Below are 21,779 nucleotides of genomic sequence, written 5' to 3'. Positions count from 1 at the left end.
TCAGTCTTACATGTGCCAAGACATTAGGATGATCAAGAAAAATCCCTACATTCAGGAAGTCACACATGATATATATGTGAATAATAATGATTAAAGCTCTCGAAGTTTTAGTGAAATCATGTTCTTAATCACTTTCATGTAAAATTTGCACTTTGAATGTTTACATGGAAGAACTGTGGAGAAAAAACTACGGTGAAAAAGATGTTTTAAGAGGTATGCCATATTTTATTCAATTTTGCATATGGATTTTTCCCGGTTGTGAAAACACTGCTAATCAGGAAATTTGAAACTGCGGGTACCAGGATTTATTTTCTCTAAATTGATTCGAAAATATAAGAAGTCGTTCTGAAATCTTGGAAGTCAAACTTTACCTCTTCATCTGTGTTAAGCAGAACACGACACAGAGTAGTGCCTTAAAAATATTTATGGAATCCAATAAATTGATTTATCTTCTACCTTAAGAAAATTTGGCTTTTCCCTCCTACTTATTACCTGGAAGTTAAAAAAAAAAAATCTTCATGGAATATGAAGATTAATTAAAACAATACAATAAAGGCTACTACTATAGAAGACCTAGTTTAAAGAATTAATCTACCACTGGCTATGCATGAGCAGGTTACTTTACCTCACTGTGGCTTGACTCTCCAGCTTTAAAATTTGAGAAATCAATGACTTAAAATAAGAATTTGTTGGTGGTAAGCACAAGTCTAAGGCAGTACCACTTTACTTTTTATACCTTTAGATTTATATATTCTTGAGCTATTCAGGCGATCAAATGCCCTTAAAACCCCCAGTCTCCAGGGCTACATCCTGTGTATTTATACAATGTTGAGATATAGTGTGTAATGTTATAGGCAGTTTATAGAAGTCAATCAGCACCGGTCCTAGAAAAATAGACATCTGAGGCAGGTATCCGAATAAATAAGGTACAAATGAATGGTTTTTCCCTAAAATCCCATAAATCGCTGGTATAATGTATTGGTATAAAATCCAATCAATCGCTACCTCTTGGAGGAGGGAAAGAGGTAAGTGAGAGAGAAAGGAGCATGATTTGATTGTTTTCCATTTCACAATTTGCAGAGTCTCTGAGTTGGATATTTGCATAGCATGAAAATCCATTAACTGCAATTATTTCAGTCCCCCAACACCTTGGAGAAACCCTTTATATAACAGACATCTGTTACAATCATTGGAACGATTAAGAAAGCCAGATTCAAGCATCGTCTGAAATTTCAAGGGAAAATATGTATTTGGTGAAACAGATGACCATCTAGGCTGAATCTGTTGGGTTTAAACCTGTAAAAGGACAGTCAGCCTCAGGCATACATGTGAGTAAACACCCACAGCCTGATTCAAACGTTAAAGTTAGCACGTGTTTAGTACTTGGAGCACACGTGAGACCTTCCATTAGCAGGCGAGACCCTAAATGACTCTGCAGGAAGAAAACATCTTAATCATGTATTGCACATCAATCATTGCAAATGCTCTCCTTGGCAACTTTCACTATAGCAATCTTCTCAGTCAATGACTCAGCCAGACCTAATTGTCTGTTAATTAAATGATCCTTTATCTAGATGTTTCTCTACTTAATCATGTCGGAGCATTTAACTAACACATTAAACTGAATACTGTTTTCTTTTTTTAAAAATTTTTTAATGTTTATTTATTTTTGAGAGAGAGAGAGAGAGAGAGAGAGAGAGAGCATGAGTGGGGGAGGGACAGAGAGAGAGGGAGACACAGAAACTGAAGCAGGCTCCAGACTCTGAGCTGTCAGCGCAGAGGCTGAGGCGGGGCTCGAGCCCCTGAATGAGGAGATCATGACCTGAGCTGAAGTCTGACGCTCAACCCACTGAGCCACTCAGGTGCCCCCTGAATGGTATTTTCTTAATGTGGGACAAGAGTTTAGGTTTTTCCATACAAGTTCAATTTCTCTTGTCAGTTTTTGGCAGAGAATGGATAAAAGATGAATGATTTACAATACAAATTTGAGTAGATTTGCTTGAGGAATAGAAGCAAAGTGTAACTGAGGATTATTGAAGCTATGTTATTTTCGTGACTTGCTTTGGAATTGGTGCATTCAATTTGTCACTTTAGAACGACACTTAGTTGAAAAGAATTCTATTATAGTTCTCTTCTTGGCTGTGTGGAGTGTTATTTCTTTTGCTAGCAGAACCTGAGGCTTTCCATTAAATGTGTTTGAGTTTGGGACTCTGACTTCTCAACTTATTGTTTCTAAGGAAATGGCCAGGAAAGGCCACACATCAGCTTTTTAGTGTAAAAATAATGAATGAGCATTTGAAATGAATAAGAATGAGTCTCACCCTCTGTCCCACCTAGGCCACGTGTTTGCCTTGTGCCTCATTTCCCACAACTGGAAGCTCCCAGCTGAATAATCATATCCAAACATGCTGAGCTAATTGAAGAAAGGTGCTATGTAAACAAAAGGTACTATTATTATGGTCATTTTCCCAGACCTTGGGCTTCCCCACCCACTTCCTCTCAATTTACAATGAGGTGGAAAGCAGTCTCCTCCAAACGGATGCCGACTTTGAGAGAAATGCCTTTGGTGCCCTCAAGTGGCTTCCTTAGGTAGAAATCACTTCGCCATGAAACCTAAACCCATGGCAAAGAAATCGTTCCCTGTAACATGTCAGTTTAAAGGGGTAAAGATATACAACTCAAGCACATGTGGCGTTCAGATTAATATTTTCTAAACAAAATTATTTACGTGTCTAAAATGCCAGGGCGTCTTTCCTAGTTTTGAAGTATTTTTTAAACAACATTTTAAAAACGAACGTCTTTAAAGTTTTAAAAATAACAGTAGCATCTTTCTGAATGAGAAGGGGTAGGTACAGTAAATATGTTTCTTGATAATCTAATCCCTCCCCCAGTTGGTAGGACAGATCTTTCTGTCCCCAAACTGGAGGCTACATGTTGGATGCATGCAGGTGCATAGAGGTACTGAACAAACAGCCAGGTCTTTATAAATGTTTCCTAAATCTGTCTCTTAAGTCTGCAACTATCAAGCATCAGTGTATTACTTGTCCAAGATGACCCGTTTTCTTTACACCTAAAAGAAAAGCAATTAACCAAATGAGTGGTTTTTAAAGTTATCAATTAGTTTCATCAGCTGAGCCTCTTTTATGGAAGAAATATTCCATACAACCCCAATCATAAAATAAACGACAGTGGAACTATTCTGGCTTAGACTGTGCTAAGTTTACCCAGTTTTCTTTCCTTTTCCTTTCCCCCAAAGCCCCTTATACACCTTAGAGAATCCCAGAACTCCAGGGAACACGGTATTAAAATCATTGTACTTGTTATCACTATTGTTTATTTAGACTTCAATTTAAAAAAATACCATTTAGTTCATTTCTTTATAGGTTCTTACAATTTAATTTTTTTTTTTTGTGCTTTGTATTAAAACTTTGATTCGCCTCACTCATCAATGTGGACACAGAGGTGGTGAAGTAGAAAAGATGAATTTCCAAGTTCCCCGTCTGTTCTTATGCTTTTGAGACTTTATGAGTCAACAAATGATTCTATTTAATCGTATATACTGCTGGCTATCAGATACTCAACTTGATGTTGGATTTTGTCAGGGTAAAGAAGCTGATCGAGACAAAATCTAATTGACCAAACTTGAAAGCAGTGAAGTACTATATCATAATATAATTGGATGACACTAAAAATACACGAGTGCTGAAATGTATGTGATCGAGTAGTCTGAATTTTCTGGCTGTTCAGAGGAAAGGGAGAACAGTACATTGTGTAGGAGTCAGAAAAAAAAAGGTCAGTGAGATGAGCTGAGCCTAGAAGAACAGGTGACCTTGCACCGTCAGAAAGGAACAGATAATTCATTTTTAATACGTAGCCTGGTGATTTTAAGAATCACTATAATTTTCAAACATGAGTGCATGTGGTTCTATCAAAAATTTCTATCAGGTAGGCATGCCTAGGGAACTCTGCCTGCTACGTCAGTCCTGCCCTACACAGATAGCACAAGTCGTCAGGCATTAGCTGTTCCAAGAGGTGAAATATGTCATATTGGAAATCTAATATAAGAGTTGGGACATAGCTAAAATAAAAGGTCAAGTACGATCTTCAAGGAACAAAACTCGGATAGATAAGGTAATGGGCAAAATGGAAGTCAGTTGATTCTTATAAAATCACCATAGATTCTATTTGGTGAAGGGACACTAAAAAAATCCACCCCTCCCTAACAAAGTTGGTGGTTTTTCTTCTCTTAAATTGCTATTCTTTCTTTTTCTTTTTCATTTCACACCCTGGCTCCTGTGTTTTCTGGCCGTAGGGCAGGTTGAAGTGAAAACAGGAAATGATGGTTTCTCCTACTGTTTCTTGCCAGGTCAGCACTAGGAAGTGCTAAGGACCTGGAGGTGTGGACTCCAGTCGGTTCCTGAAACCTTCCTAAAATCCCTTAGGTTTATCCCCTGAGAAGGAGACTTGCTGTTAATAAAATACTGTGGCCCAGACTAAGACAGAACATTGATAGAAAATCAATTAACATATTTCACTACATGTATAGGCCAAGTGAAATAAAAATAGGGTAAACTCAAAAGGTGCTGGGAAGGTATTTGAAAATAAAAACTCAGCATCTATTCAAAAATGGAAAATATTTTCCTATACTTGGAATTAAAAGATGTATACAAATAAATAAAGCAATATGTTTTCCGGGGAAAAGCGTATGTAAATATTAAGAAGAATGACAGAAAGTTTTTATTATATGTAGATAATGCACCTACCAGGAAAATGAATAAATTATTTTGACAACTATTTAGAACCAAGAGATTTAAGTGAATGATTATAATACCTATATAGGAAGATTAGTAGACGTCCTCTGTAATACGCTATCATGTGAATATAAACTATTCCGTTTACAATATCAAGAAAAATAAAAACACCATGAGTGAAACATAACAACAAATATCTTAGAAAACACTTTGAAAGATATAATAACAGAAAATAATCAAATGGGCATATGATAGCTTGTGAAATTTGCAGAGTGTATTTCTTTGGCTATCCCAGCACTGGGGTACAAGAGGTGAGAGATTCTAACTGTGTTAGAGTTATTAAAACCCGCCTTTCAAATCTATGTATTGTGCTAAGAATCTTAGACGTTAACGTTGTTACTCTCTGTCTTTAGGTTGTCCACCTAAATTAGAAACAACCAGCTCACCTCCAATCCCTTGAAATCTCACGCCCTATGTATTCTTCCATGTGCTGGCCACATAAACTCCCAAGTTTTGCCTTCCTTGGGCCTTTTATTAGAGGTGACCACAGACAGCCAGTGCATGTCACTAGCTGTCAGAGTTCCAGCCCTTAGCTGTACCAGGATTTTTCACTGTTGTCAGCATGAACAAGGCCAGGTAAATCCTAAACCTCACCAACTTCCCTGGTAGAAAGCTTACGGATTGCAATCATTTCCAGTGCTAGCTTTTGTGTTAGCTTAGTTGGAAACATGAGTCGAATTTATAACGTTAAGAATCCCACTAAACCTAGGGCGCCTGGGTGGCTCAGTCGGTTAAGCGTCCGACTTCGGCTCAGGTCACGATCTCACGGTATGTGAGTTCGAGCCCCGCGTCGGGCTCTGTGCTGACTGCTCAGAGCCTGGAGCCTGTTTCGGATTCTGTGTCTCCCTCTCTCTCTGACCCTCCCCCGTTCATGCTCTGTCTCTCTCTGTCTCAAAAATAAATAAACGTTAAGAAAACAATTAAAAAAAAAAAAGAATCCCACTAAACCTTATTATATGCAAAAACCATGGGGGGTTTATAGAGGCAAGAAAGGATTATTAAAGGATAGTGGTAACCGACAGAATCTCTTGAGGTGCTAGAGAAATAGGCATACAAGTCACACAGACAGAAGGAAGGTTTCCAATCAGTCCCCAGCCCTCTTCTACTACTGCTGGGACCCAGGTAGTACGTATTCCTGATGCTGGACACATTGTCACTGGAACTGGTGCCACTGCAGCTGTTAGGCGTCAAAAGGAGTGGCTGCCTCTATTGTTACCTGTCAACACAATATTCGTTTCCGGTGACCCCCCTGAGGGAGGGTGTGTCTGATCACCATGGTGTAAACCATTTGACCACAACTTGAGCTACGGAGGTTGAGAATATAAAATTTTTACATTTTTTAATGTTTATTTTTGAGGGGGGGGGGAAGAGGCAGAGAGAAAGGGAGACAGAGAATCTGAAGCAGGCTGAGGAGCCCGACACGGGGCTCGAGCCCGTGAACCATGAGATCATGACTTGAGCCGTAGACGGACACTCAACCGAGTCACTCGGGCACCCCAAGATTTTACATTTATGTCTTTTAGGGAGGCAGCCTTTGCTGGAGAGGGAGTCCCTACCCATGGGAAGGGGGTCTGTTCCTGCAAAAACAGTGACAACTATCAGTGAGTAGGGCAAGTTCTCTCTCCTGTATTTTCTTTCTGGAAAACATTTTTGTTTTGTTTTGTTTTTCCTCAACAATTCTATCTCATTTTTTTGTTTGTTTTCAAAGGAATCTTAGGATGACATAATACATTAAGTAGTGTTCAGATTTTGATTAGAGTTGACTTAAATGAGATAATGAGACAATGAGATCATATGAAAAAAGTTACATTTTATGATGCTCAGTATTTTCACCTAGGAATACAGTATGACTCAATTGATTCATATATTCAATTACATTTTATGACAAAGTTTGCATATATCTTCACATGAGGATAAATTTACTAAATTTATTCCGAGAGTAATTGTTTTCCTATTTCAAGTGAGGTCTTTATTTGTATTAGTTTTAAACTAGCTATTGCCAAAATCCCCAAAAGTCGTTGATTTGTAAATTTGTTTTATTGAAATATAACATACATTTAGAAAAATATACTTATCACATGAATTTTCATCAAATATGCCCTCATAATCAGCAACTAGATCAAGAAACAAAATATTGCTAAAGCTCGACACCAAAGATCTTGAGACCTACCCATGTTGTTCGTATGTATTAATAATTAATTTCTTTTAAAGCGGAGTAGTATTTCATTGTATGTATGTATCACAACATATTTGTTCACTCACCTACTGATGGACATTTGAGTTGTTTCCAATTTTTTGGCTATTACAAATAAAGCTGCTATAAGCATTATGTATAAGGCTTTGTATGGACATATGCTTTAGGACAAAGACTCTGCCCTTAGAACTCTGGGTGTTTTGGTCTCCTTAGACTCCCAGTTCCATCATCAGGACTCAGGGAAACTACTGGACAATGCCTGAGCCTTCCCTCTTGTGCTGTGTCACAGGAAATCCCTCCAGGTTGGAGCAAATGTAAGGCTCAGCTCCATGTTTCTTAGTCTGGGATCACTGTCCCCAATTGCCAAATATCTAAATTCTTGAAAACTATTGTTTAATGAATTTTTTCCGGTTGTTTGTGTCTGCCACAAGAGTAAATTCAGTCTCTATCGCTCCATCTTGGCCTGAAGGTGGAGTCCTGGTATAGTTTTTTATTGTTGTTTTGGTTGTTTTTTAACGATAGCTTTATTGAGCAAGAATTCACATACTATCAAGTTCTCTATTTGAAAGTGCACAGTTCAGTGGGTTTTAAGATATTCACAAAGTTATGCATCCAGCATCACTCATTCCAGAACATTTTAGTCACTCCCAAAGGATACCCCATATCCATGACCAATCTCTCACTGTTCCCTACCCCCTCTCTGCCCACAGGCACTGCAGAGTCCGTATTCTGTTTCCATACATCTGTCCATTCTAGATATTTCATATGAGTGAAATCATAAAGTATGTGGACTTTTGTGTTCCATTTCTTTCCCTGAGAATGTTTTCAAGGATCATCCATGTATGTATGTATCAGAGCTTCATTCTGCTTTATGGTGAGATATTTCAGTATACAGATGCACCATGTTTGTTTGCCCATTCATCGCTTGACAGGCATTGGGTTGTCTCCACTTTCTGGCTATTATGATAGTGCTGTTATGCACATTTTTGTACAAGCTTTTGTGTGGACATATATTTTCATCTCACACAGGTACATACATACCTAAGAGCGGAATTTCTGGATTACATGGTAACTCTGTGCTGAACTTTTTCAAAGAACTATCGTAGATCTTCTAAATGTCTGTAAATCTTATGTTCCCACCCGCAGTGTATGGGGCTTCCAATTTCTCCACATCCTTACCAGCATTTGTTATTATCTGCCTTCCAGATTACAGCCCTCCTAGCGGATGCACAGCGGGTTTTTTTTACTGTGGTTTGATTCACATTGTTTCTTGTGTCAGTTTCAGTAGTTTGTTTCTAGTGTTTCTATCATGTTTCTTTTCACTTGCTTTTATGAAATGCTAAAGATTCTAGAAAATGTGAATATTAAATGTGAAAATGTGATGATAATTAGAAAGTGTGTGGTAGTGTTTTATTTTATTACTGAATTCAAGGTCTTTACCTCAGGTTTTATTTCCCTCCACCAAAAAATTTCTGCTTAGAGGGGTGCCTGGGTGGCGCAGTCGGTTGAGCGTCCGACATCAGCCAGGTCACGATCTCACGGTCCGTGAGTTCGAGCCCCGCGTCGGGCTCTGGGCTGATGGCTCGGAGCCTGGAGCCTGTTTCCGATTCTGTGTCTCCCTCTCTCTCTGCCCCTCCCCCGTTCATGCTCTGTCTCTCTCTGTCCCAAAAATAAATAAAAAACGTTGAAAAAAAATTTTTTAAAATAAAAAAATAAAAAAATAATTTCTGCTTAGAAAAAAATTCTTCTATATCAAGTTTGATTTTTTTTTAAACAGAAATGTGAATGTGACACTTAATATTACTATGGCCAATTATATTGAATATGTAAATTAATAAAGTTACACTGTTTTTTATTTTTATTTTTTAACATTTATTCCTTTTCGAGAGAGAGAGATGGGGGGGGAGGGTCAGAGAGAGAGGAGCGCCTGGGTGGCTCAGTCGGTTAAGTGTCTGACTTCGGCTCAGGTCATGATCTCATGGTTGGTGAGTTCCAGCCTGGCGTCAGGCTCTGTGCTGACAGCTGGGAGCCTGGAACCTGCTTCAGATTCTGTGTCTCCCTCTCTCTCTCTCTCTCCTCTCTGTCCCTCCCCCACTCACACTCTGTCCCTCTCTCTCAAAAATAAATAAACATTTTTTAAAAATTTAAAAATAATCAAATCATACTTTTATCCCTGAGACGGACAATATCCTATTTGATCATGGCATATTCTTTTAACATTGCACCAAAATTATATACTAACATTACTGATATTTTAAAGTCCTTTTTTTCATGTGTGAGTTTGGCTAGCAATTTGTTATCCGTATCATTTTAAGTTTTGATTTTAAAAGTAAACTGAGTTTCAGATTCACTTTCTGAATTTCTTTCTCCTTTATGTTATTAGAGGGATTGACTTATTTATCTTAACTTTTATAACTGGCATGTTTTGTTTGAATTTTTTCTGTGTTACCTCCTTATGCTTTAGACATATTTGACTAAGTTATTTTTTCCTATGAAGCCTGTCTCTGTATTTTTATTTCCTCCTTATCTATGTATCAAAGTCAAAAGCTTCTTCTTAATTCTCTAATGCTATACTTAAATATTTTTAAGCACATATATCAATATACATTTTTTCTAATTGTGAATTTTATTATAAAATATGTGTTATAAATATAAATATAAAAAAGTTTGTGTTAGGAACGAAAAGCCATCAGGACATATTTATGTATTTATCCGTGTGTGTACCTTAACCTTGTATATTTGTGCTTTATGTTGTTGCAAAGTCCTTTCAGATGTTTTACACTTTTATTTTTTTTCCCCACTCACCAGAGTATGTTTATTTTTACATTTACTTTTTGTCTTTCCTTGAGTTCTTTTGTTTATATTCTGCCATTTTGAGAATGATTAATTTGTTTATCCCAATTTGCTATTGTTTAGTTATCAAAGAATTTAATTTCGACTGAATTTTATTGTCAGGATTAGTTGTTCTCATTGTCAATAATTTTCTGTTTGTACAACCAGTAAACACTAGTCTAATATAGAAAGTGTGTTTGGTTAGTTCAGTTCTATGAACAAACTATTTTATTTTATTTTTTTTAATTTTTTTAACGTTTATTTATTTTTGAGACAGAGAGAGACAGAGCATGAATGGGGGAGGGGCAGAGAGAGAGGGAGATGGAGAATCTGAAGCAGACTCCAGGTTCTGAGCCATTAGCACAGAGCCCGAGGCGGGCTCGAACTCATGGACTGTGAGATCGTGACCTGAGCTGAAGTCGGATGCTCAACCAACTGAGCCACCCAGGCGCCCCTGAACAAAATATTTTAAACACTGGCTATCCTAAAGCTTACTTTAATAAAATTAACAACTTCTCTGTGTTCTAGCGTAGCCGTGACTTTATACAAACCTGCTTTTGATGCTAATGCTTTAATTAAGTGTAAAACCAGGATCTTATCAGTAGCTTCTAATTTTTAGCAAGGTTATTGTAATATCTGGTATTTTTCACTGTAACATTACTTATTATACAACTTCTGGTTTGGCTATGAATGTGCTTTTTCTTTTTCTTTTTAAGTTTATTTATTTATTTTGAGAGAGAGAGAGAGAACCCCCACTAGGCTCTGCACTGCCACCATCGAGTCCAATGCAGGGCTTGAATTCACAAATCGTGAGATCATGACCTGAGCCAAAACCACAAGTCAGACACTTAATTGACAGAGTTACCCAGGCACCATTTCAGCAAATGTAATTAATGGTGCCGTGTGTGTGAGATTAAATTTAAACGAAACAAGGCAGTCTCCGTAAAATTGTCTTACCACATGGTGCTGACGCAAACTACCATGTTTCAATTCGATCTGGGACTCCACTGACTTCAAAATGGACTGTTGGGGCGCCTGGGTGGCTCAGTCGGTTAAGTGTCCAACTTCGGTTCGGGTCATGATCTCGCGGTCCGTGATTTCGAGCCCTGCGTCCGGCTCTGTGCTGACAGCTCAGAGCCTGGAGCCTGTTTCAGATTCTGTGTCTCCCTTTTTCTCTGACCCTCCCCTGTTCATGCTCTCTCTGTCTCTCTGTCTCAAAAATAAATAAATGTTAAAAAAATAAAAAATAAAATAAAATAAAATAAAATAAATCGACTGTTATTTTATGTACCTATGAGAAAAAAAAAACACTCGCAATTAAGCTCTGATACAATCCTGGTTTTCCACTTAGAATTTTTCATTTTATACCTATTGAAAAGATATATATTTTATATTTACATAGACAAATAGAACAATCATAACCATGTTGTTAGGTTATTTGCCTCTTGGGGCTTAAAACCTGAAGGTGAGGCCCAGTATTACGTGTGCCTTGATATTTGGAGATGAGAGGGAGGAACGTGAATGGCTTACCTGCAAGTTTCCCTTCTCACTCTGCTCCTGTAGAGATGGACCCATAGCCAAATAGGTTTCCTATTACAGAGACCAGACAGTTGCTTCTTTTCCTTGACTTCCCTGCCAGCCCGTGAAGTTCAAGCCAATCGCATCCTCCACCAGGAATCAGGGAGCATCTTACTTTCTTGATACTAAGTCTATTTCCCACAGTCCCCGGTCTTTCACTTTGTTCCCAAATGCAACCCCTACGTGGTTCTGCATGGCACAGCGTCCCCCTGCCCCAGGCTGTGAGTACGCATGATGAATACACTGCTGTTGACCTCATCTGTCCAGCATCATGTACCGTGGTTTGGCCATCCCCATAGCCCTGTGGTAGGGATCCTTCCCACACGCATTGGCTGAAAAGGAGGTCAATAAAACACCTCTGGACAGTAAGATTTTGTTATCGGTGGCAAATTACTATGTACTTTTTTGCAGATAGGTTTTCTGTGAGCAATCATCTGATTTATAAAAAGATGCAACAAAATTTAAAATGACACACAATATCAATTTCAAAACAACATCAAAAGGTCAGAGAATTAAACCCCATGTAAGTAGAATAAATAATGCTATAGCGTATTACTATACAAACCGGCAACAGAAAGGGTTGGCAAAGGAAGGCCGAGGAAGTCAACTCTATCTTTTAAGAACGAGAACAAGGAGCTCCATAATCATTGGTATCCACTCCATATAGTAACTGTGGTTAGAAATGTATATGATGGGAACTCCAGGGATTTTCTGAATCCTTCATTTAAGGTCCGGGGTCAACGGTGGCCACAATGTAACATTTGTGCTGAGTTACTGTCTGTACTAAGCAGTCATCTACATAGTTGCTATGTGTGTGCCTGGTAATTGTTCAAATCTTGGATCCTTGGCAATCCTTAGAGCCACTGGATACTTTTGCCCCAATTGATCAATTTCAGTCATGACACAGTCAGTTATATCTGGGATACAATTGTCATATGGACAGTCCATCATTGACTGTATTAAGTCAGGTTTGGCTTTAATGGAAAAGTTGATATAGTTGATATCAACCAGGGCATGGTAAGGTGAGCCTAGCTGTGTGTTATATTGGAAGAATAAGCAAGAAGGATGTTGAGGTACTTCTCTTTCATTGAGTGTGCACTGGGATCTTTCTTTTCTTTCCTTTCAGGTTTTAATATACCCTACTCTTTAAGCCTCTGATCTCAGAGACTAAGCATTGGCTTCATGGTCTCATACTTCCTTGATTTTCTTTTGCTTTTCCATGTTCTTGCCACACTCTTGTTTCTTTTTTGAATATATTTTAAACAGTAATTAAACTTAACATGTGTAGCACAAACAATAGAACACAAATGAGGTGGAAATAACGCAGATGTCTGTGATCAAGTTCATGCTGTCTCAGGCAATGGTAACTTCCTGATGACCCTCACCTAGGCAGAAGCAATTGCAAGAATAACAATAACCAATATCGGGGACGTTAAAATGTAAAAAATAAGATCTTAGCATTCGGTCATACTAAAAGCGTTTTGCAATTTCCATCATCAGTGTTCTTATTATGTTGGATCACAAAATTTGTACCAAACAAGAGCCATAAAATGAGCCGCATTTCTCAAGCTTCTAAAGCAGGGGCTGGCTAACTGAAGCCTGTGCTCTCTAACTGGCTGGTAGCTTGGTTTTTGAATGACCTGTGAGGTAAGAATTATTTTTACTTAAAAAAAAAAACAAGCAAACCTTTTTAAATATTTATTTATTTATGAGAGAGAGAGAGAGAGACAGAGACAGAGACAGAGACAGAGACAGAGACAGAGTGGGAGCAGAGGAGGGGCAGAGAGAGAGGGAGATACAAAATCCAAAGCAGGCTCCAGGCTCTGGGCTGTCAGGACAGAGCCCGACACGGGCTCAGACTCAGGAACTGCGGGATCATGATCTGAGCCAAAGTCAGAAGCTTAACTGATTGAGCCGCCCAGGTGTCCCAAGAATTAGTTTTGCTTTTTAAAGGGCTGCAAACACAAGCAAGCATGCAAATGAAGAACAATATGTGACGGAGACCAAATATGGACTGCGAAGCCTACATTATTTAATGTGTGATCCTTCAGAGAAAAAATTTGCTTCTGTTCTAAAGTAGTACAGATTTGATTGTACCAATCACTGATAGCTATGCTTTTAAAGTTTATTTCTTCTTTTTAATGTTTATTTATTTTTGAAAGAGGGAGAGACAGAGTGCGAGCAGGGGAGGGGCAGAAAAAGAGAGGGGGACACAAAATCCAAAGCAAGCTCCAGGCTCTGAGCTATAAGCACAGAGCCTGACTTGGGGCTAGAACGCACGAGCCGTGAGATCATGATCTGAGCCGAAGTCAGACGGTTAACCGACTAAGCCCCCCAGGTACCCCATAAAATTTATTTATTTATTTTTTGAGAGAGAGTGATCAGGGGAGGAGCAGAGAGAGAGGGAGAGAGAGAGAATCCTAAGCAGGTTCCACACTGTCAGCTCAGAGCCCAATGTGGGGCTCAATCCCACGAATGGTGAGATCATGAACTGAGCTGAAATCAAAAGTCAGACACTTTATCCAGCTGAGCCACCCAGACACCCTCCTAACAAATATACTTTAAAAATGATTGGTTCCATAGTTCTCAGATATTCTTGATTCACTGCATCTTTTGTAACCCAATCATTTTCAGGGTGTCCCCATGACTAAAGAAATACTTAAAAGTTCTGCTTATTGAGTAGTTAGGTACAAACAACATAATAAGCATTATGTGCTGACAACTTAATAGCAATTTGAAAAGAATGATCCATGTTTATTAAAAGGATAAGCTGGTACTTTCATTTCACTTTAAATAACCACAATTAATATTAGGCCTGTCTAAACTTCTTAAAGCCTGGAATGAGTTTGGACGCCATCATTCTCATTTCCTGCTCTACAGTGATGTCCACTGTAGATGTCTTCGCAAAGACGCAGCATCAAAGGAAAGTAGCACAAGCCATTGTTGAAATTGTAAGCTACTTCTAACTGGTATATTTCACATCAGATAGATACAGAGTCACTGCGTTTGCCTAGAAAAGCTAAAATATACCGTGAGTTTGTTGTGGCAACCTCTTATGCCTTGGCACACAGTTCAAGAACTTTAGAAGAGTTGATTTATCATAAAAAAGCATAAGCCTCTAGCCATGCCTGGTCTAAGAATGATTTTTAGTATTTGTCTGAGTCATTTCATTTTTGTCATGTGATAATGTAAGTATATATGACAATCATAAAAATTTGTTACTGACAATAAGAGTAGGAAATACTTATATGTCAGGATAATTGACATTGTAACAATTTTGTATAAATATGGTTTATTTCTCAATTTATTTAGGTCCCTTTAATTTCTCTTGTCAAAGTTTTATACCATTAATATTGAGTGTATCAATTTCATACATATTTTTAAAAATTTATCCTATTTATTTCATGATTTTTGTTGCTATTGTATATTGTGTCTTTAAAATTTCACTTTGAATTATTTGTTGATAATTATAAGTATGTAATAAATATTGTAAATATTGTAAATAAGTATTCTAAATATGAACTTGTTGAACTTAACTTTAGTCATATTACTTTTACTGAAGATCGTTTAAGGTTTTCTACCTACATTATTTTTTCTTCTATAAATAAAGACAGTTTTACTCTTTATTTTTCAACTCGCAAGCCTTTTAATTTTTTGCCTTATTGTGCTGTCTAAAACTTCTATCTGCCAATAAGTGTGAGCAGATATTCTTGCTTATTTTAGGGAAGTATAACGTTAGCTATAAAGTTTTCATAAATGTCCTTAATAATGGGTGTTAAATATTGTCAAAAGCTTTTTCTCCATCTATTGAAAATATCACATGTGTTTCCTTCAATTTGTTAATATGATGAATCACACTGATTGACATTGGAATGTTGGACCAATGTTGCCTTCCTGGAATAAACTGTGACTGGTCATAACGTATTATTCTTTTTACACTAGGTTATATTATACCATTGCTAGATTAGATTGCCAATAGTTAATGTTTTTTTTTGTTTTCCATTTGTGTTCATGACAGATGTTAGTCTGAGTTTTTCCTTCCTGTTGTATCTTTGTCTGGCTTTAGGTCAAAAGTAATTCTGTTCTCATAAAATGAGTTGGGAAGTGCTTCTTAATATATTTTCTGGAGGAGTTTGTGTAAGGTTGGTCTTATTTCTTTAAATGTTTCGTAGAATTCGTCAGTGATATCATTTGAGTTACCTACAAGTCTGAGGAAAAGTATATAGATGTATATACTGATGTATACAGTGCTCGCTTCGGCAGCACATATACTGATGTATACATCTCTCTATAACTATCTATCTATCATCTATCTATCTATCTATCTTTCATCTCTCTATCATCTATCTATCTATCTAATGATTTCAAATTCTTTGATAGGTATAGGATTATTTGAGATTGGCTTTTTCTTCTTGTATCAATTTTGGTCATTTTTATATTTCATGGAATTTGTCCATTTCATCTGGATTTTCAGGTTTACTGGCATACAATTGTTTGTAGTCACCCCCAATTCCTTTTGGATGTTTATAATATCTGTAGTGCTGACATCTATTTGATTCCTGATATTGATAATTTGTATCTCCTCTTCCTTTTTCGTGATCAGTTTAGCCATAAGTTTATCAATTTTATTGATCGTTTAATTGATCAAAAACCCAGCTCTTGCCCTAGTGAATTTCTCCATTGTTTGTCCATTTTTAATGTTATTGACTTCTGTTTACTATTTAGTATTTATCCTACTTATTTTGGGTTTAATTGATCCTTATATTTCTAGCTTCTTAAGATGGGAATCTGGATTCTTATTTTTACAATTATTCTCCACATTTCATGGAAAGATTTGATCACTAGGTGGCAGCAACATATAGGGAAGGGCACTGAAGTTGTGACGCCTGTATATTCAACATAAGCACAACCAGCTCGTCAGCCTCCCAGTAGCTGGTAAAGGCCCGAGTTACTTGCTAATTTTCACCAGGAATGCATTGATAGCTGGAACTAACGAAGTAAAGTCATAGTTTACCTCTGTGTCTGCTCAGATCGACTTGTCTCTCTGTTTCTGTAGCTATCTCGTGAGCTCCTGGTGAGGATTTATTTGTTTACCTTGAGCATTTTGTACTATTTATGTACTATCATCATTCTCCAAATTTAGTTACAGTTGTCTATAGGACATAAACGAATCAGAACCGACGGGACACAGAACTGCCTGTTTTTGTTTTTTAACTTTTTTAGTTTGAAATAATGGTAGGTTTACCAAAAAGTTGTAAAGGTTGTACAAAGAATTCTCATACACTCTCCTGAAAAAAGTGATTTTGTTCACTCTGTAAACCTAGTACTAGGCTAGCACTATTCCCCGCACAATTGAGAGAGTAAGGATTCAATATTACTAACTCCAAATCTGGAATATTTTGGACAAGAAAGTGCTGAAAATAATTTTTAAAGATCCTGATACGAAAGGAGAAATATAAAGATCTGTAAGCTACAGCTATTTTTTTTATTATTTGCATTTGTATAAGGCATTTTTTCCTATTTTTTACTTTTAGATTTTTTTCATTACATTAAAAGTTAATTTATTTAAGAGAGCATAGTTGGTCTTATATTTTTTCTAATCTAAAAATTTGACTTCTAATGAAGTATTTAGTTTATTTAAATGTAGTTATTGACAGAGTTGAGTTTCACCTACCATCTTGATGTATCAGCTTAGAGGAGTAGTTCTCAGTTGGGCACAATTTTGCCCCAGAGGGGACATTTGGCAATGTTTGAAGTCATTTTCGGTGGTCATAAAGGGAGAGGGTTGGTGGTATTGGCATCCAGGGGTAGAAGGCAGAGCTGCTGCTGAACATTCTACAATGCACAAGGAAGCCCTGACATCGAGGTATCTATCTCAAAAGCATCACTGTAGATTATGGGACAGAGAAAATTTTTTTTCCCTTCTTAGGAGTTTATATTCTATAGTCTATGAGATTTGATGTGTGTTCTTCAGGAGGTGTGTGTGTGTGTGTGTGTGTGTGTGTGTGTGTGTGTACATGCATGTATTTGAGTAAACAGTTATCTGCTCAATAATTCGGAGAATAAAGAAGTACATCTGTAAATTTCCAGGGTGAGATTTTGAAAGAATTTGCATCCTCTGCCTTCCTTAAGCCCTTTAATAGAAAAAGTTGGAGATCCCGACCGACACAACACTTTCCCCATGTATATTTATAAAATCTCCACATATAGACTTATAATCTCCATTTCCTACAAAACTCCTACTTATGTCTGCCTGAGTATTGGATGCTATGCCCCTCCCCTCAGGTGGGTATAGCCTCTTTCTTCTTGCTTGTCTACCTGGCATTTCATTCCATCTTCATATAGTTCTTGACTTTAGTTTTGTTTTATGGCTGACTTTCTAGGTTATTCACCTAGGTTAGTCACTGCTCATGTTTCTACTTGAGACAGATAAAAGTTGAGCCTACTTGACTCAACTAGCCAAGAAAGTAGAAAGTCAAGAAAGTTGTTTCTACGTGAACAGATAAAAGTTGAGCCTTGACCTTGTGTGGTTGGTGTAAGAGAGAAAGTAATGATTGGATTTCGGATTGGTCCAAAGCTGAGAAGTGGAGCTGAGAATGAAGCCTGCCTGGAAACTGTGTGCTTATGGAGGTCTGACAGGTGTTAGAAGAGAGGAAACTGAAAATATTTCAGTCCAAAGAACAAATCTGGAGTGGAGCATCTTAAGGCAGTATGCTCTCACACCTAGCTGCTCATCCCCTGTAGATGTTTATAAAATATGATGCCGTGGCCCCACCGCAGACTTAACTCAATAAAAATCATCCAGATTGGGATTCAAGAAGCTGTGTTTTTGAAAACATCCCAGCTGATTCTGATGATCCGTCAAATTTCAGAAGCTGGCTTCTGGGGATTTCTGGTGGAAGGCTCGTTTGTGTGCATGACTACACGTGTGGGTCCTGGTATATCTGGGGACTGGCTTCCAGAGTTTGTGAGGTGCCACATACACTGTTGGCCCCTGAGTTCTGTTTGGGCCCAGTCAAATCTGCATCTATATGCCCTCCTGTCCTCTGCTCGGGAGCCAGGTCCTTACCGCCTGTGTTCCCTGCTTTTGATAGAGCACTGACCTAATATATAGATTCTATCAGTTTGGATTGGATGCTACTATATTTCCCTTGGCTTATGCTAGTGGCACATAAGAGAGGAGATTAATCTTTGAAACTTGCCACAATCTCATATGTACTTTTTTCCATCAAATCTGTGCCATAAGGAAGGAGTCGTGTCCAAGCCTGGGAAGCCTCTAACAATTGGCATGTGTGTTTTTGGTGCTGAATTGCCTCCTTGAGTGGTTTAGTTCACCTCACTACTCACTGCGGGAGATTTTTAAGCTGTAAAGTATTTGTAATACGATTTTCAGGAAATTGGTATACTTATACACAATGGAACCTCACAATTTAAAAATGATCTTACCCCCAGTCTACTTGTAATGTGTCTTCTAATCTTCCATTCATGGTTTCTTCTAAATATTTAAATGTCTTTGTTTTTCTATTTACCACACATACCTATTAAAATTTTTTTCTGTTTATTAAAAAAATAATTTATTGCAGTAATGTGTGACGTGAAAGTACACAGAATTACATAAAAGTACAGTCCTTTCTGATTTCAAAATATTTAGTGTTATTTGTTTGGGACCCTGCTGTGTAGTAAGTGTGGTGTGGACACGCATTTAAATGTATAAACACAGACTCATCATTTGAAAACATAAAAATAAAAGCTAACCTGATTAAAAAGTAGGCTTGGAGTGTCTATTGTGAAGTTCATTCTGAGGTGATATTCAAAGCTTTTCCACAGCATCTCAGATGCATATGTTTTGAGTTTGGTAGAAAAAAACGAGACTACATGAGTGTTACGGTGAAATTCTAGGGGTTCCAATAAGATCCTTTATTTTAAGTGAAGTGTAATTGACATACAATGTTATATTAGTTTCGTGTGTAAAACATAATAACGATATTTATACATATTATGAAATAATTGCCGCGATGAGTCTAGTTACCATCTGTCACCTTGCCAAGTTATAAAATTTTTCTTTCTTCTTGTGATGGGAACTTTTAAGGTTTATTTTCTTAGCAACTTTTAAGTATGCAACCCAATAAAACTGACTGTAGTCACTAAGCTCTCCTTTACATATCATGACTTATTGTTTTTTCACATATGGAAGTTTGTCCTTTTTGACACCTTTCACCCGTGTCACCCATCCTCCCAACCCCCTCACCACTGACAACCAGCAACCTATTCTCTGTATCCGGGAGTTTCGTTTTATTTGTTTGGTGCGTTTTTAGACTCCACATGTAAGTGAAATCGTAATGGTATTTGTGTTTGTTGGGCTTATTTCATTTAGCATTATACCTTGGAGGTGCATCCATGTTCTCACAAATGGCGAGATTTCATCCTTTTTTATGTCTGCGTAGTATTCCATTGTAGGTGTATAACTCACCTCTTTATCCGTTTATCCATCCGTGCACACTTGGGTTGTTAATATATCTTGGCTATTGTAAATAATGTGGCCATGACAATAGGGGTGCGTATGTCTTTTCGAATTACTGTTTTTATTTTCTTTGGATAAATAGCTAAGTGGAATTGGTGGATCAAATGGTAATTCTTTTTTTTTTTTTTTTTTGAGGAACCCCAAACTGATTTCCGTAGTGGCTACACCGATTAGTATTCTCACCAACAGTTCACGAGTGTTTCGCTTCCTGCACGTCCTCGTCAACCCTTGTCATTTCTTGTCTGTTTCACAATAGCCAATCTGACAGGTGTGAATTATATCTCATTGAAGTTTTGATGTGCATTTCTCTGATAATAAATAATGCTAAGGATCCTTTCATGTGCTTGTTGGCCATTTGCATGTCTCCTTAGGAAAACTGTTCAGATCCTTTGCCCATGTTTAATTAGATCGTTTGTTTGTTTGTTTGCTACTGAGGTGTATGAGTTCTTTTTTTTTTTTTTTAATTTTTTAACTGTTTTATTTATTTTTGAGACAGGGAGAGACAGAGCATGAACAGGGGAGGGTCAGAGAGAGGGAGACACAGAATCTGAAACAGGCTCCAGGCTCTGAGCTGTCAGCACAGAGCCCGACGCGGGGCTGGAACTCATGGACCGCGAGATCATGACCTGAGCCGAAGTCGGCTGCTTAACCGACTGAGCCACCCAGGCGCCCCATAGTTCTTTATGTAGTTGGGGTATTAACCCTTTATTGGATATGTGACTTGCAAATATATTCTCCCACCCAGCAGGTTGCCTTTTCATTTGTTGATGGTTTCCTTCACGGTGCAGAAGCTTTATAGTTTGATATCATCCCACCTGTTTATATTTGCTTTTGTTGCTCTTGTCTTTGCAGTCAGCTCCAAAAAATCATCACCAAGACTGATGTCAAGGAACTCACTACCTATGTTTTCTCTAGGAGTTTTCTGGTTTCAGGCCTTATGTTCAAGTCTTTAATCCATCTTGAGTTACTTTTTTGCAGATGGTATGATAGAAGTCTGGTTTTATTCTTTTGCGTGTGGCTGTCCAGTTTTCCTAGCCTATTTATTGAAGAGACGATCTTTTCTCCATTCTATATTCTTGCCTCCTTTGTCATAAACTAATTGACCATATACGCAGGTCTTTATTTACGGGCAACTATTTTGCTCCATTGATCTATGTCCCTGTTTTTTTTAAAAATTTTTTTTACATTTATTTACTTTTCAGAGACAGAGAGACAGCATGAGCAGGGAAGGGGCAGAGAGAGAGGGAGACACAGAATCCAAAGCAGGCTCCAGGCTCTGAGCTATCAGCACAGAGCCCGATGCAGGGCTCGAACCCACGAGCTGTGAGATCATGACCCGAGCCGAAGTTGGACGCTTAACGGACTGAGCCACCCAGGCGCCCCATATGTCCCTGTTTTTAAGGAAATGCCATACCATTTTGATTACCATCACTTTGTAACATAGTTTGAAATCTGAGCGCACAATACCTTCAGCTTTGTACTTCTTTCTTAAGACTGCACTCTTTGGAGTCTTTTGTGGTTTCATAAAAATTTTAGGATTTTTTTGTTCTATTTCTGTGAAAAATGCCATTAGAATTTGATAGGAATTGCATTGAACTTGTAGTTTGCTTTGGATAATATAGACATTTTAACAATATTAATTATTCTAATCTATTAGCATGGAATAGCTTTCCATTTATTCATGTCATCTTCAATTTATTTCATCAATATTACATAGCTTTCAGGATACAGATTTTTCACCTCCTTGGTAAAATTTACTCTTAGACATTTTATTATTCTTGATACAGTTGTAAATGGGATATTTTTGATGTCTCATTTTATATCTTTTCATCTTGGAATCCCT

At 37.6% G+C, this 21,779-nt stretch overlaps 1 pseudogene; it reads right to left on the bottom strand.

Annotated features, from left to right (window-relative positions):
* Window positions 1-12,031: 12,031 nt before the first annotated feature.
* On the bottom strand, window positions 12,032-12,620 carry LOC115512938 (annotated as a pseudogene).
* Window positions 12,621-21,779: the final 9,159 nt, after the last annotated feature.

This window comes from Lynx canadensis, chromosome B1 (assembly GCF_007474595.2).
Source record: "Lynx canadensis isolate LIC74 chromosome B1, mLynCan4.pri.v2, whole genome shotgun sequence".
Lineage (NCBI taxonomy): Eukaryota > Metazoa > Chordata > Mammalia > Carnivora > Felidae > Lynx > Lynx canadensis.
The sequence above is the reverse complement of the archived record's forward strand: the minus strand, read 5'-3'. Positions and strand labels throughout refer to the sequence as shown.